Here is a 12,750-nt window from a genome sequence, read left to right on the forward strand (position 1 = left end):
ACATTCAATAGTCTTGACAATAAGAATTTGAATATAAGATTTTATTTGTCAATAAATATCGTTTGTAAATGCATACTTTTTAGATTTCATCTTGTGTTAAAATTATGGATGCTGGGTACCCCCCCCCTCCCCGCTTGAAATTGTGGGTGAAATAAATAAAAGTTTAGCCATAAAACTTTCAAAACGTATTCCATAAGCCGTACACCCCTTAGTCTCAGTGGCGGCTCTAGCTGTTTGCAATAAGAGTTTCCGGGGACTTTGTATATAGTGCCGCCGACAGCCCTGAATTTTTCAAAGGTGTTGGTTAAGCCCCTAGGGGCACGGGTCCCAGTGCGGTCGCATAGTTCGCACGTGGATAAAACGAGTGTGCGGTGAAGTGTACTTCGATGCTAAGAGGGGGCGTTACGAGATTGTCACCACGCTCTTCACAATTTCTGTAATGTCAATGATGGTGCCTTCTTGTCTGATCTATTATTTAAAAGCTTCTCTTGAAATGTGTCCCATAAAACGTGGAAGGGCGATCTGTTCATTTTCCGTCGGTCAACTGGTGGTCATTTCGTTTTCGGAATCTATTTTGACACTACGCTGAGAAAGGAAGCGCTGAAATTTTCGAAGTGTGCAAAGTGCTCAGCGTCGTTGTTTTCGGTTTTTCTTTCTTAATAATTTTCTTCCTGCTACGCAATAGCACTTTGCGTTAAGTTCATTAGTATGGAATTGAGTCCACCAAAAAAGAGGCAGAAAAAATCTTACATTAGTAAAGCTGAGAAAGAAATTATTTTGAACATTTTTAAAACAGAAATTCATTTCAAACCCGATGTTTCAATAAACGACGTGGCTGAATATGCTGCTACGGCATCAGGAGTTGGCATAGCTTCTGTTTATAGAATTATCCGCGAGTACAAACAAGATGGTGTATTACATTCTCCGAAGAGGACTAAATGTCGTAAAAGTATTTTGGATGGAGTCGATGATTTCGAAAAAAATGCCATAAGGAGAAAAGTTCATGATTTTTTTCGACGAAACGAAATCCCTACGGGGGACAAATTATTGAAAGCAGTGAACGATGACTGTGACTTATCCAACTTTAAGAGAGTGACGTTTTATCACCTGTTAAAAAAGATAGGTTTCAAGCATCTGAAAAGAGGAAGAAACAGTTCGCTCATCGAAAAAAATGAAATAATTTTATGGAGACGAAAGTATCTGAGAACAATCAAGAAAATGAGACAGGAAGGACGCAAAATTTATTATATGGACGAGACTTGGTTGAATGCTGGACATACTCTTGACAAAGTGTGGACAGATACCTGCGTTGAATCATCAAAGCAGGCTTTTTTATCTGGCACGTCTACTGGATTAAAAGTTCCTTCTGGAAAAGGGGAGAGATTGATAATAACCGTCATTGGCACCGCAGCGGGATTTTTACAGCAAGGGCTCTTACTGTTCAAATCGAACAAAAACAAAGATTATCATAAGGATATGGATGCGGCTTGTTTTGAAGACTGGTTTAAAAATATTTTGCCTCATCTTGAACCAAATTCAGTTGTTGTGATGGATAATGTCACATATCATTGTCGAAGAGAAGAAAAGGTTCCAAACACAAAATCTAGGAAACAAGAAATTATAGACTGGCTGAAGTCTAAAAACATTATCAGTGATGAGGGAGATTTGTTAAAAGCCGAATTGTTGAATTTAGTGAAGGCTAATAAGCCCAGATTTAAAAAATTTGCCATTAATGAAATCGCCTCACATAATAATGATACAATTTTAAAACTCCCACCCTATCACCCCCCCCCCCCGTGTCCGTTTACCCTGTCGTGGTGGGGGGGCTTGCGGTGTGGTGAGTTCGGGCCGAGCTCTTGGGAGGAGTAGTGAACCCCCAGTTGCTCAAACAGAATATCGGCGGGAGGGGGATTTTTTTCCCTTCCTTCCCTCATCACACTTACCAAATGCGGACGAAAACCCCTAAGCCAAGGTGTGTCAACCGTGCCTATGGCTGCGTGGTTCCGGGGGTAGTCGGTGCCTCAAACGGGAGGCTTCAGGGATAGCAGGCGAACCCTGTCGTACGCAGCCTTACCTCTGTGTAGGGGGGCTACACAGGGGCTAGACCCCACTTTTCCCCCTAGTTCTCTGGTTTTTTATGGATATAAACACAAAGAACACTTCTCCCCCTTGTGGGGAGCGTCAGACTGAATCGAATAGCACCGCAAAATTTTTTATTATCAAACGTTCTGATCCTAATTTAAATTTAACAAAAGTATCTCCTTTTCTCATCAACAAAGCCCTCGTTAATCAAATAGGGGAATTTCAATCAGTTAAAAAATTGCGTAATGGTGAGCTCCTCGTCGAAATAAATCAGCAAAAACAAACCACATCCATTATGTCTGTCAAACAAATAGGATCCTATCTTGTAACTGTTACCGAACATAAAACCCTTAATTTTTCCCGAGGAATAATATCAGAACCTGACCTTCTCTTTACACCCGAGGAGGAAATCTTGGAGGAAATGAAGGACCAAAACGTAAGTGCAGTAAAAAGGATTACAATAAAACGCAATGGCGAAATGATCAATACTAAACGTATCATTCTAACATTTAAAACACCCGTCCTCCCTCCACATGTTAAAGCCGGCTATCTCTCTTGCCCAGTTCGCCCCTATATTCCAAATCCGCTCCGGTGTCCCCCCCGTGTCCGTTTACCTTGTCGTGGTGGGGGGGCTTGCGGTGTGGTGAGTTCGGGGCGAGCTCTTGGGAGGAGTCGTGAACCCCCAGTTGCTCAAACAGAATATCGGCGGGAGGGGATTTTTCTCCCTTCCTTCCCTCATCACACTTACCAAATGCGGACGAAAACCCCTAAGCCAAGGCGTGTCAACCGTGCCGATGGCTGCGTGGTACCGGGGGTAGTCGGTGCCTCAAACGGGAGTCTTCAGGGATAGCAGGCGAACCCTGTCGTATGCAGCCTTACCTCTGTGTAGGGGGGCTACACAGGGGCTAGACCCCACTTTTCCCCCTAGTTCTCAGGTTTATTTATGGATGTTAATATAAATAACCCTTCTCCCCCCTGCGGGGAGCGTCAGAACGTATTGTCGAGCACAGCTAAGTTTTTTCTTATTAAACGCAACGATCCAAACCTCAATTTAAGCAAAGTTTCCCCTTTTTTGATAAATAAAGCGCTCACTCATTTAATAGGAGAATATCAATCTGTTAAAAAACTGCGCAGCGGTGAACTTCTAGTAGAAATTAAAGATACAAAACAAATTAAATCTATAATGGCAATCACACAAATTGGTTCATATCTTGTTACAACTTCAGAACATAAAACTCTTAATTTTTCACGGGGAATAATTTCCGAACCTGACCTTCTCTTTACACCCGAGGAGGAAATCTTGGAGGGAATGAAGGATCAAAACGTACATTCAGTCAAAAGGATCACCATCAAACGGAACGGCGAAATAATAAACACCAAACATGTCATTCTGACATTTAATACACCTGTCCTCCCGCAACGTGTTAAAGCCGGCTATCTCTCTTGCCCGGTTCGCCCCTATATTCCAAATCCGCTCCGGTGTTTCAAATGCCAGCGGTTTGGACATTCAAAGTTTGCGTGCCGTGGTACTGACACCTGTGCCAGGTGCGCAGAGCCCGGACACGACAGTAATACATGTAACAAGACCTACAAATGCGCAAACTGCAAAGGGGACCATCCTTCATACTCCAGATCATGCTCAAAATGGCTCACATAAAAAGAAATTCAGATAATTAAAACAACACAAAAAATATCTTATCCAGATGCAAGAAAACTATCCCGCACACCAACCACAGGTGTTTCATATGCTTCAGCCGTTAAAAAGGTACTGAAGTCTGTATGCACACAAACAGATACCCAAACAGATGCTTCTACTAATGCCAAAACTGTAAACACAACCAAATCAAATAAACAAAATTATAGCCCCAAATCTTCTTTTAAGGAAACTAATCAAAATCAACAACAAATACAAAAAACAAATACTGTATCTGTTACTGTTAGTGAAAAGAAACCACTCACACAGAATTTAAAAAAACTTAGTGAAAAAAAGAAAAATATTCAAACGCGCGCAAAAATTGGGGTAGCCTCTAAACAGAGACCCCCAAAACTTTATAATTTTAAAAAAGAGGACTTTTTACTCTCTAGTAAGAAAGTAAAATTAACCAAGTCCCAAATTGAAAAATTCCAACAACCTCCTCCCCAGGAGGAGGACGAGGATGTTGATTTTGAAGATCTTCCGCCATCCGATGATGAAGGGTGGACGGACCATCCTCCTTCATGAGCTGCCTCTTTTTCTTCTGGCCGTTTCTCCTTCCTTTTCTCTTCATGGCCCTGAGCATTCTTTCTTGGAATTGTCAGAGTTACTCGCATAATGTCACAGACATCAAGGATCTTGTCGAATATCACCAACCGGCCATATTCTGTCTGCAAGAAACTTTTCTGTCCCCTGCTGATAGACCGAGGTTGAAAGGTTTTGACATATACCGCAAGGACTGCTTGTCAGGAGACCGTCGTTGTGGAGGAGTGGCATTGCTAATCAACAATGATTATGCATCTAGCCAACTCAATATCAACACATCCCTGCAAGCAGTAGCTGCGCGCGTTCACCTTCACTCGCTGTTCACAGTTTGTTCTATATATATCCCACCTTCTTATGACTTAAGAAGCGTGGAGTTGCAGACACTGGTTGATCAACTTCCTCCCCCATTTGTCATCTTGGGGGATTTCAATGGCCATAATCGATCTTGCAATATCCTCACCTTCCTTTCTGCCACTTTGGGATTTCCAGGTGCAGGGTGGTCTCTACACCAGTGGCCACTTTCCAATCAAAATAACTTATACTGGACGCTGCAGCTACCAGCAGCACCAGCAAGCTCGACTTCGCATTGATCGAGCTGATTGGGCAGCATTTACCCAGTTGGCAGAAATTAAATCAGAAGACGTAACTGATATTGATATCGATGTAGCGGTAAAGCGAGTAACCGACATTATCCTAAACGCAGCTAACGCTGCCATACCAAAAACCACTAAAGGTAGGATCAAGTTTCCTAAGCCTTGGTGGAACCTCTATTGTCAGGAGGCTCATAAGAAGCAAAAAAAGGCATGGAATACGTTTCGTCGTTATCCAACCACACAAAATCTCGTGGCACTCAAACGAGCTCGTGCTGAAGCTCGAAGGATTCGACGGAAGAGCCAGCGGGACTCGTGGCAGACCTATGTCAGCACAATCACGACGTCCACCCCATCAAAGACCGTATGGGGTAAAATAAAAAAAATCGTTGGCAACTACAATATATCTTGTGCACCCATTCTGGAGAACAACGGTCGTATTTTATCCGATCACAAAGAGGTGGCTGACTGCATGGGGACTTATTTAGCAGAAGTCTCCAGTGCAAATAACTATTGCTCAAAATTTTTAACCATCAAATCACGCAAAGAACAAAAAGTTCTCGATTTTAATTCAAACATTTTTAATCAATACAACACAAAATTCACCCTTCAAGAACTGAATGCTGCCTTACAAAAATCAAAAAACACATCACCAGGTCCAGATGAAATTCACAATAGTATGTTAAAACATCTAAGCAGGTCCTCTTTAGAACATATTCTGCATCTTTTCAATAGAATTTATTCGGAACACAGATTCCCAAAATCCTGGTGTCAAGCAACAGTAATTCCTATCCTTAAGCCCAATAAACCATCTGAAAAACCTGAGAGCTATAGACCTATAGCTCTCACTAGCTGCCTATGTAAAATAATGGAACGGATGGTCAACTCCAGGCTGATATACATTTTGGAGTCGCATCATCTGCTATCTCCATATCAAAGTGGATTCAGGCGTGGTAGATGCACAATAGACAACCTATTGCTTCTCGAAACATCAATAAGAGAAGCATTTCTCAAACGAAAACATCTCGTGAGCGTATTTTTTGACATTGAAAAAGCATATGACCATACCTGGAGATATGGGATCCTCAAAACCCTGCATGAGTATGGGTTACGAGGTAATCTACCCATCTTTCTCTCTAATTTTCTAAGAGACCGAATTTTTCGCGTACGTGTCAAGTCTGTTCTTTCAGATGCATTTATTCAAGAAGAAGGAGTTCCCCAGGGAAGCGTACTAAGCGTAACTCTTTTTGTAATTGCAATCAACAGCTTAATCGAACAACTGCCTCCTGCTGTCAAAGGTACCATGTTCGTTGATGACTTTCAAATATCTTTCTCTTCATCGAGCATGAGTATCATTGAAAGACAACTTCAAATGGCTATTAATAAAGTAACACAATGGGCGGAGGAAAATGGCTTTACTTTCTCTGTTCAAAAAACTTTCTGTATCCACTTCTGCCGTAAAAGAGGTCTTCATCCTGATCCAACACTTCTCCTTAACAATCAACCAATAGCTGTAAAAGATCAAGGAAAATTCCTCGGTCTTACACTCGATAACAAACTCAAATTTATACCGCATATACAAGAGTTAAAAAAGAAATGTTTACTAAAATTAAACATCCTTAAAGTCTTATCGAACACTTCCTGGGGTGCTGATACAGAGTCTCTCTTAAGAATCTACAGGTCTCTAATACGCTCAAAACTTGATTATGGATGCCAAATTTATGGCTCCACGGCAAAAAGCTATCTGAAAGTTCTAGATCCAATTCACAATCAGGCACTGCGCATCTGCACAGGAGCTTTCCGAACCTCACCTATTAACAGTCTTCACATTCTTGCTCATGAACAATCTTTAAACAATAGACGCCTCAAACTTTCATTGAACTTCTACTTCAAAATAAAACCTTATACTGATCACCCTTTACACCTTCATATTTTTAATCCATCTAATGTTATCTTATTTCTTCATCGTCCTTCTGCAACCCCAACATTCGGGATCCGAATGCGCCGGGTGCTCTCAGATTTGCAACTGTCAGATTTTAATGCTCTCAATACAATAAAACTGATTGAACCATGGTGTGAAGTAGTTCCATCTACCATCAATGACCTTGCTAAATTCTCTAAAGAGACTACCTCCAATACAGCCTACCAACAAATATTTTATGATACAAAATGCAAATATTCTGATTATCATGACATTTTCACTGACGGATCAAAAGCAAACGATCACGTCGGCTTTGCTGCAATAATAAATGGTCAAGTTACCGCTGAACAATCACACCCATCTTGCTCTGTTTTTACAGCAGAAATAAAAGCCATATTGATATCTCTACAATCAATAACCCAATCCGCTCACAAAAAGTGGGTGATATACACTGACTCAAAGAGTTCAGTGGAAGCAATCACCCACTGCAACAATAACAGCCATCCCATAGTCATTCAGTCTTACCATTTATACAAAAGTCTTACACAAAATAATTTTCATGTACTCTTTTGCTGGATCCCTGGTCACGTAGGCATTGCCGGCAATGAAGCCGCTGATTCAGCTGCCAAAGACGCAAATATCCTAGTTGATGACAGTGTCCCTTTAGTTGACATTAAAAACGCAATATCTGAATGTCTTAACACGCATTGGCAACGGACCTGGAATCTCGAAACACAAAACAAATTACATTCGATCCAGCCATCGACTAAAGGTTTCAAATCATTACAACTTACCAGGAGAGAACAAGTTTCGTTAACTCGTCTTCGCATCGGCCATACCAGGTTCACCCATAAATACCTCTTATGTCGTGAACCAGCTCCGATTTGTATTAGATGTAAAGTCAACCAGACAGTGTTGCATATCTTATGCAACTGCCCAAATTTTAACCAAATACGTTTTAAATATTTTAATAATTTTAATCCATCTCTGAAAGAGTTGCTGGAGGACCCACCCCACCCCAATATATACTCCTTCCTCCGGGAGATTGGCTTCTCCTTTTTAATTTAGTGCTCGTGTCGTCAAAATGTAATTTTATCCGTTTTTCTTGTTACTGAAGGTTGTTTGACAACCTATTGTTTCAAACCCTTACATAAATTTTTTAATGTTTACAGGTTTTTTATTACTTGTTTTAAACTACTGTTGTTTATACCTTTCTCTCCAAAACATTTTTACTTTTATCACACCCTGACTTTTTATTTATGTATAAATTTTAAACTAAAAAATCGTTTGGCGCAGTATAGCCCTCAAGGGCTCTTGTGCCATTAAAAATAAGTAAACCAACCGCTCCGGTGTTTCAAATGCCAGCGGTTTGGACATTCGAAAATTGCGTGCCGTGGTACTGACACCTGTGCCAGGTGTGCAGAGCCCGGTCACGATAGTAATACCAAAGATAATAGAACTAGTGAAGATTGGACACTCGACGACCGGTTTTTACGCATGGCAAGGAAAACAAGCGTAAGTAGAATGAAAACTGGTGCTTGAAAAAAACTGACATTCAGAGCTATAGCCGCCAAGTTGAACTGGAGATTCTTGGAATTGGTGTAAAGGTTACAACACTAAGAATTCTTAGAAAAAGTGGGGAGAAACGACGGGGATACTAACCACCGGTTTCAGTTCCCGCGACAATGATAACAAAACCTAATTGATTCCAGATGTTATCTACGGAATCTTGAAACTCAATTTACATCCTCTTCCCATTCTTTTGAAAATCTATTTAACGGGACGCTGATTAAGCGGCGATGTGTTCTTCATAATGCCATAGAAAGTCTAAAGTACAAATACGTTTGGAGTGGGCTGTCAAAAACTAAAACTAAACAAAATAATTTTTCTACACGCCCCTTTAATTCCAACGCTTTTTCTTATTAATGCTTTAAGTTTTTGCGAACAAACAAAAAAAAAATGATGTTGTGAACTACTAAGAATTTTTTAATTTTAAGTTCAAATTTTTTCTTCTTGATCAAATCAAACTGTGCCAAAAAAAAAAAAAAAAAAAAAGATGCAGTAATAGATCAAATATCAAAATATATTTTAAACAAAAATCTTTACTCACGTGTATTGGCAACGATATGGTTGATGGCAAGCATAGAGCGCAATTTTAATTCGCTTCTTGATTATCACAACGTGGAAACGTTGTGAAAGATGCGGCAAACTGCATCATTTGTGACGCCATTAAAACCACGCCTTGTTTGAAAAATCGGACATTTAAAAAAAATAATTAAAAAATAAGTGTTGGGAAAATGAAAGTATTTTCTGGGTCCAAGTTATAGTTTTTGCTTATTCTATCGATTTCAGTGACTACAAGTACTACTGTTGACTGAAGGAAACCACCCCATTTGTTTGTGAAAATTAAATAACCACGTCAAACAGACTGAATTGCAGATTACTGCAGACTCGTGTTTCGGCGTTACAATGGACGGTAATCTCAATGCAAAAGAAATGAGCTTTTGGTTGAAAAGACACCCGACAAAAGAAACCTAACCATTTGTCCGATGTTTTTTCAAACATAAGCTCATTTCTTTTGCATTGAAAAGGACATTCATTTGTAACGCCGAAACACGTATCTGCAGTAATCTGCAAAGTGTGCTATTTGGCGTTGTTATTTCTCATTTTACTTTTTGCACATAAGTATTTATTTGACTTATAGTTCGTTTTTTTTTAACCCAATTAATATACAAAGTAAAAGAAAAATAAATTGAAATAGAAGAGATCTAAAAATTCAAGAAAGTTACATTAAGATTTAAAATGAATCAGTTTTGTAGACATTTTTTTTTTTAACGAGAAATAAATTTTTAGGTAAACACGCATTTGTCTGTGTGTCTTTTAACCCAATCACCTCTGGATTAGGAATGTCTCAGGTCGAAACTGGTCTCGTTGGATATCGAACATCCAGAGAAAGCCATTCCGCTTTGGGCTTTCAACATCCAGTCTTGAGAATATCATGAACCCTGTATGTCTCGAGGACACCAAGGAGTAAGCATTAAAATTACCAATCGTTACGCGCCACAAGTGGCGAGCGGAGGTTGGCGAACAAAACGAGCAGGGAGTGGAGCCCCCTAGTACAAAATTAACAGGAGTGAGAATTTAAAAAATAATTGTAAATTCATTCAATCTAACGAATTTGTCGCCCACTTCACAGTGAAAATTGAAGGGAAATCTTGCGAGATAAAAAATTTTAAGTAATGTAGTCGATGACTGAGTAGTTTTTTAAACCTTATTAACTTCTGCAAAATAGTGCAGCGAAGAGGAGAGCAAGCGGGGGGATCATCCCGGGCGCCAAAATATGAGACGGCTCCATAAATTATGGGTTTCCTGATGTAATAATGGTATACCTGTGTATAATAATATAGTTTACATTTGAGAAATTTGTGAAAGTAATCTTTGTAAACAGTGGCGTAAATAGGGATTGGCCGGAGTAACTCTCTCCAGGGGCGAAACAGCGAACGGGATGGAAATTTCAAAACGTTATTCCCAAAAAAATTTTGATTTTTAAAACTATTTCATAGACTTTTTTTTAGAAAAAATAGTAAAAATAGAACTAAGGGAGTGTGGGGGTTAGTTTGAGACCCTGCTCATTGAATTTCTTGTTTCTACTAATGGTTTTTATCGCGGCCGTAATTTGAATTCAAGACCTCAAAATTCAAATGAATGCCAGGAAGAGTGTTTCGAATTTCTATACTTTGTTACAAAAGATGGCTTGCTTTGGCATTTTTCGCACTTAACGACTTCAATTTGAAAAATTTCCTTCGCTTAGAATTACGATTTCGTGAAATTTGAAAGGAAAACACACGCACACGTATGTACATGAATTGCGTAAATGTTAATTAATTTGTTGATAAATCTAATTTGGAAAAACATATTTTTAAGTTTAAAATTTCAGTTAACATTTTGAAAAATTTCATGTCACGCAACCCCGTAATTGTGGATGAAACCTACTTTTTTTTTTCTTTTTAATCACAAGACTTTCAAAACTATTTTTATAATTCTATACTTACGCTTGCTAACATTAACTCCATACCGAACTGCCTTGCATTCAAATTTCAAAGGATTGAGTTCATCTTCAGGGTGTAAATCAGTATTTCAAAGTGCAGTAGCCGTTTGCGTGAAATCTTCCCGCGTTTGTCCACAGCTTTGCTTATCTGCCTCATTGTCACCAATTTTTCTTTGTTATCTCCTATTATTGTCCTTTCTCCTTCGCAGCCGAAGACAGCGCAGAAGCAGGGGCAGAAGAGTTTTTCCTACCCTGGGCTTCACACAAAAGAATCTATAAACTCTTATCGTCGACCACACTAATTTACTTCCTTCACAAAAAAACTTCTTAGGTGTTCTCATCCCATAAGAACATTGTCAAGTTAAGAGCCTGTGTCGAATTGAAATCCCATGTGGTGGAATAGCAGAGGAACTTCCAAACTACTGAATCCGATATTAAAAAAATAGCAACACATCAGTCACAAAAAATCATCTTGGAAAAATGTGCTGCAAAAACGCGAGAATCATGATTTTTACATTTTTTACTCAGAATGTATCAAGGAGCTGAATTTGGCACATCTTGGTAACCAGATAATAGCCTAATCAGAAACTTGGGGCCCGGTCCTTGGAGAGTCCCCGGCTCTAAATCGGTGCAGTGTAAGTTTTATAAGAGTTTGGGGGGGGGGAGGCAGGGGCGTTCACAGGGGGGAGAAGGAACACCTGTTGGTCCGAGCCTGAAGAGGGCCCAATATTTTTATGACTAGGGGTGAAAATACGGGTAAACAATATGGAGAGGGGCCCGAAAAAGTCATTTGTGACGGGCCCCGAAATTTCTGTGCACGCTCCTAGAGGAGGGAAAGTCTACCAAACTGATAAGGGACCTACCTGCCTTGACCCTGGACGACCCAAAATTGAATTTGGAAAGATAGCAGAAAGTCCTATTTAAGGGTCTAAATTTCAAATATGCTTTGTAGTTAATGAGAACTAGAATTGCTTTTTCTGTGTTTCTTCAAATTTTCACTCGTTTCATAGTTTCAAAATTCAGAATTAAAAAAAATTGTTTCTTTTCCTTTACTGACATGAGAAATTAAAAAAAAAAAGAAAAACTTTCTTCTGTTTTACGCTACAAAACGTTCCGGATTTCTAGGGGGGGGGGGGGGGGGGTTGATGGTCAAATTCTTTTAGGAGTGAGCGAAATACATAAAGTTTGGAATAACACATTTGAATACTGATAATCCGGTAAATATAGAATTTATAGTCCCCTTGAATAAGCAGTAGTCACCGTTTTAAATAATTTATCTTTGTATAATATAAAAAATTGAAACATTTAAGTACTCGCTCACGTTCTTTTTGAATCATTTATTCCTATAACATATGCTTTATTTATTTATTATTTTGTTTTTTATCATTTTATCCTGAAAATGAAATTTTTTCTTCGAAATTAATTCAAATATTAAAATGCTGAAATACCTGTTGTAACAAGATTAGTTCGTTAAAAACGCATTCCTGTGAGATTCGTTTCATACTTTTCAGCAGTATAAGTGTTGCATTTGTCCCAAAGAGCCGATGAACAAAGTTTCTTAACTGTACAGTTGCAAATAAAAATAACTCATGAAAGGTAGGCTAAATAAAGGGAGGAATTATATCTACGTTTACTGTTACAGTAGAATGCAACATTTCTACGGCTCAGATACCAACGCTTGGGCGCTGGGATGGATGGAGAATGAGAAAAAAATCTATTTCTGTTGCTTTATGTATCCTAATTTAATAAGATTTATAACAACAGCAGTTTGATAATTTTAATGATTATTATTAGTATTTTGTTTCACTTTTTATTTATTTTTTGAAAAACCTTCGCCAAGTCATAGGACATAACATGAAAGAACGAAATA

The sequence above is a fragment of the Uloborus diversus genome, chromosome 9 (genome assembly GCF_026930045.1).
Source record: "Uloborus diversus isolate 005 chromosome 9, Udiv.v.3.1, whole genome shotgun sequence".
Classification (NCBI taxonomy): Eukaryota; Metazoa; Arthropoda; class Arachnida; order Araneae; family Uloboridae; genus Uloborus; species Uloborus diversus.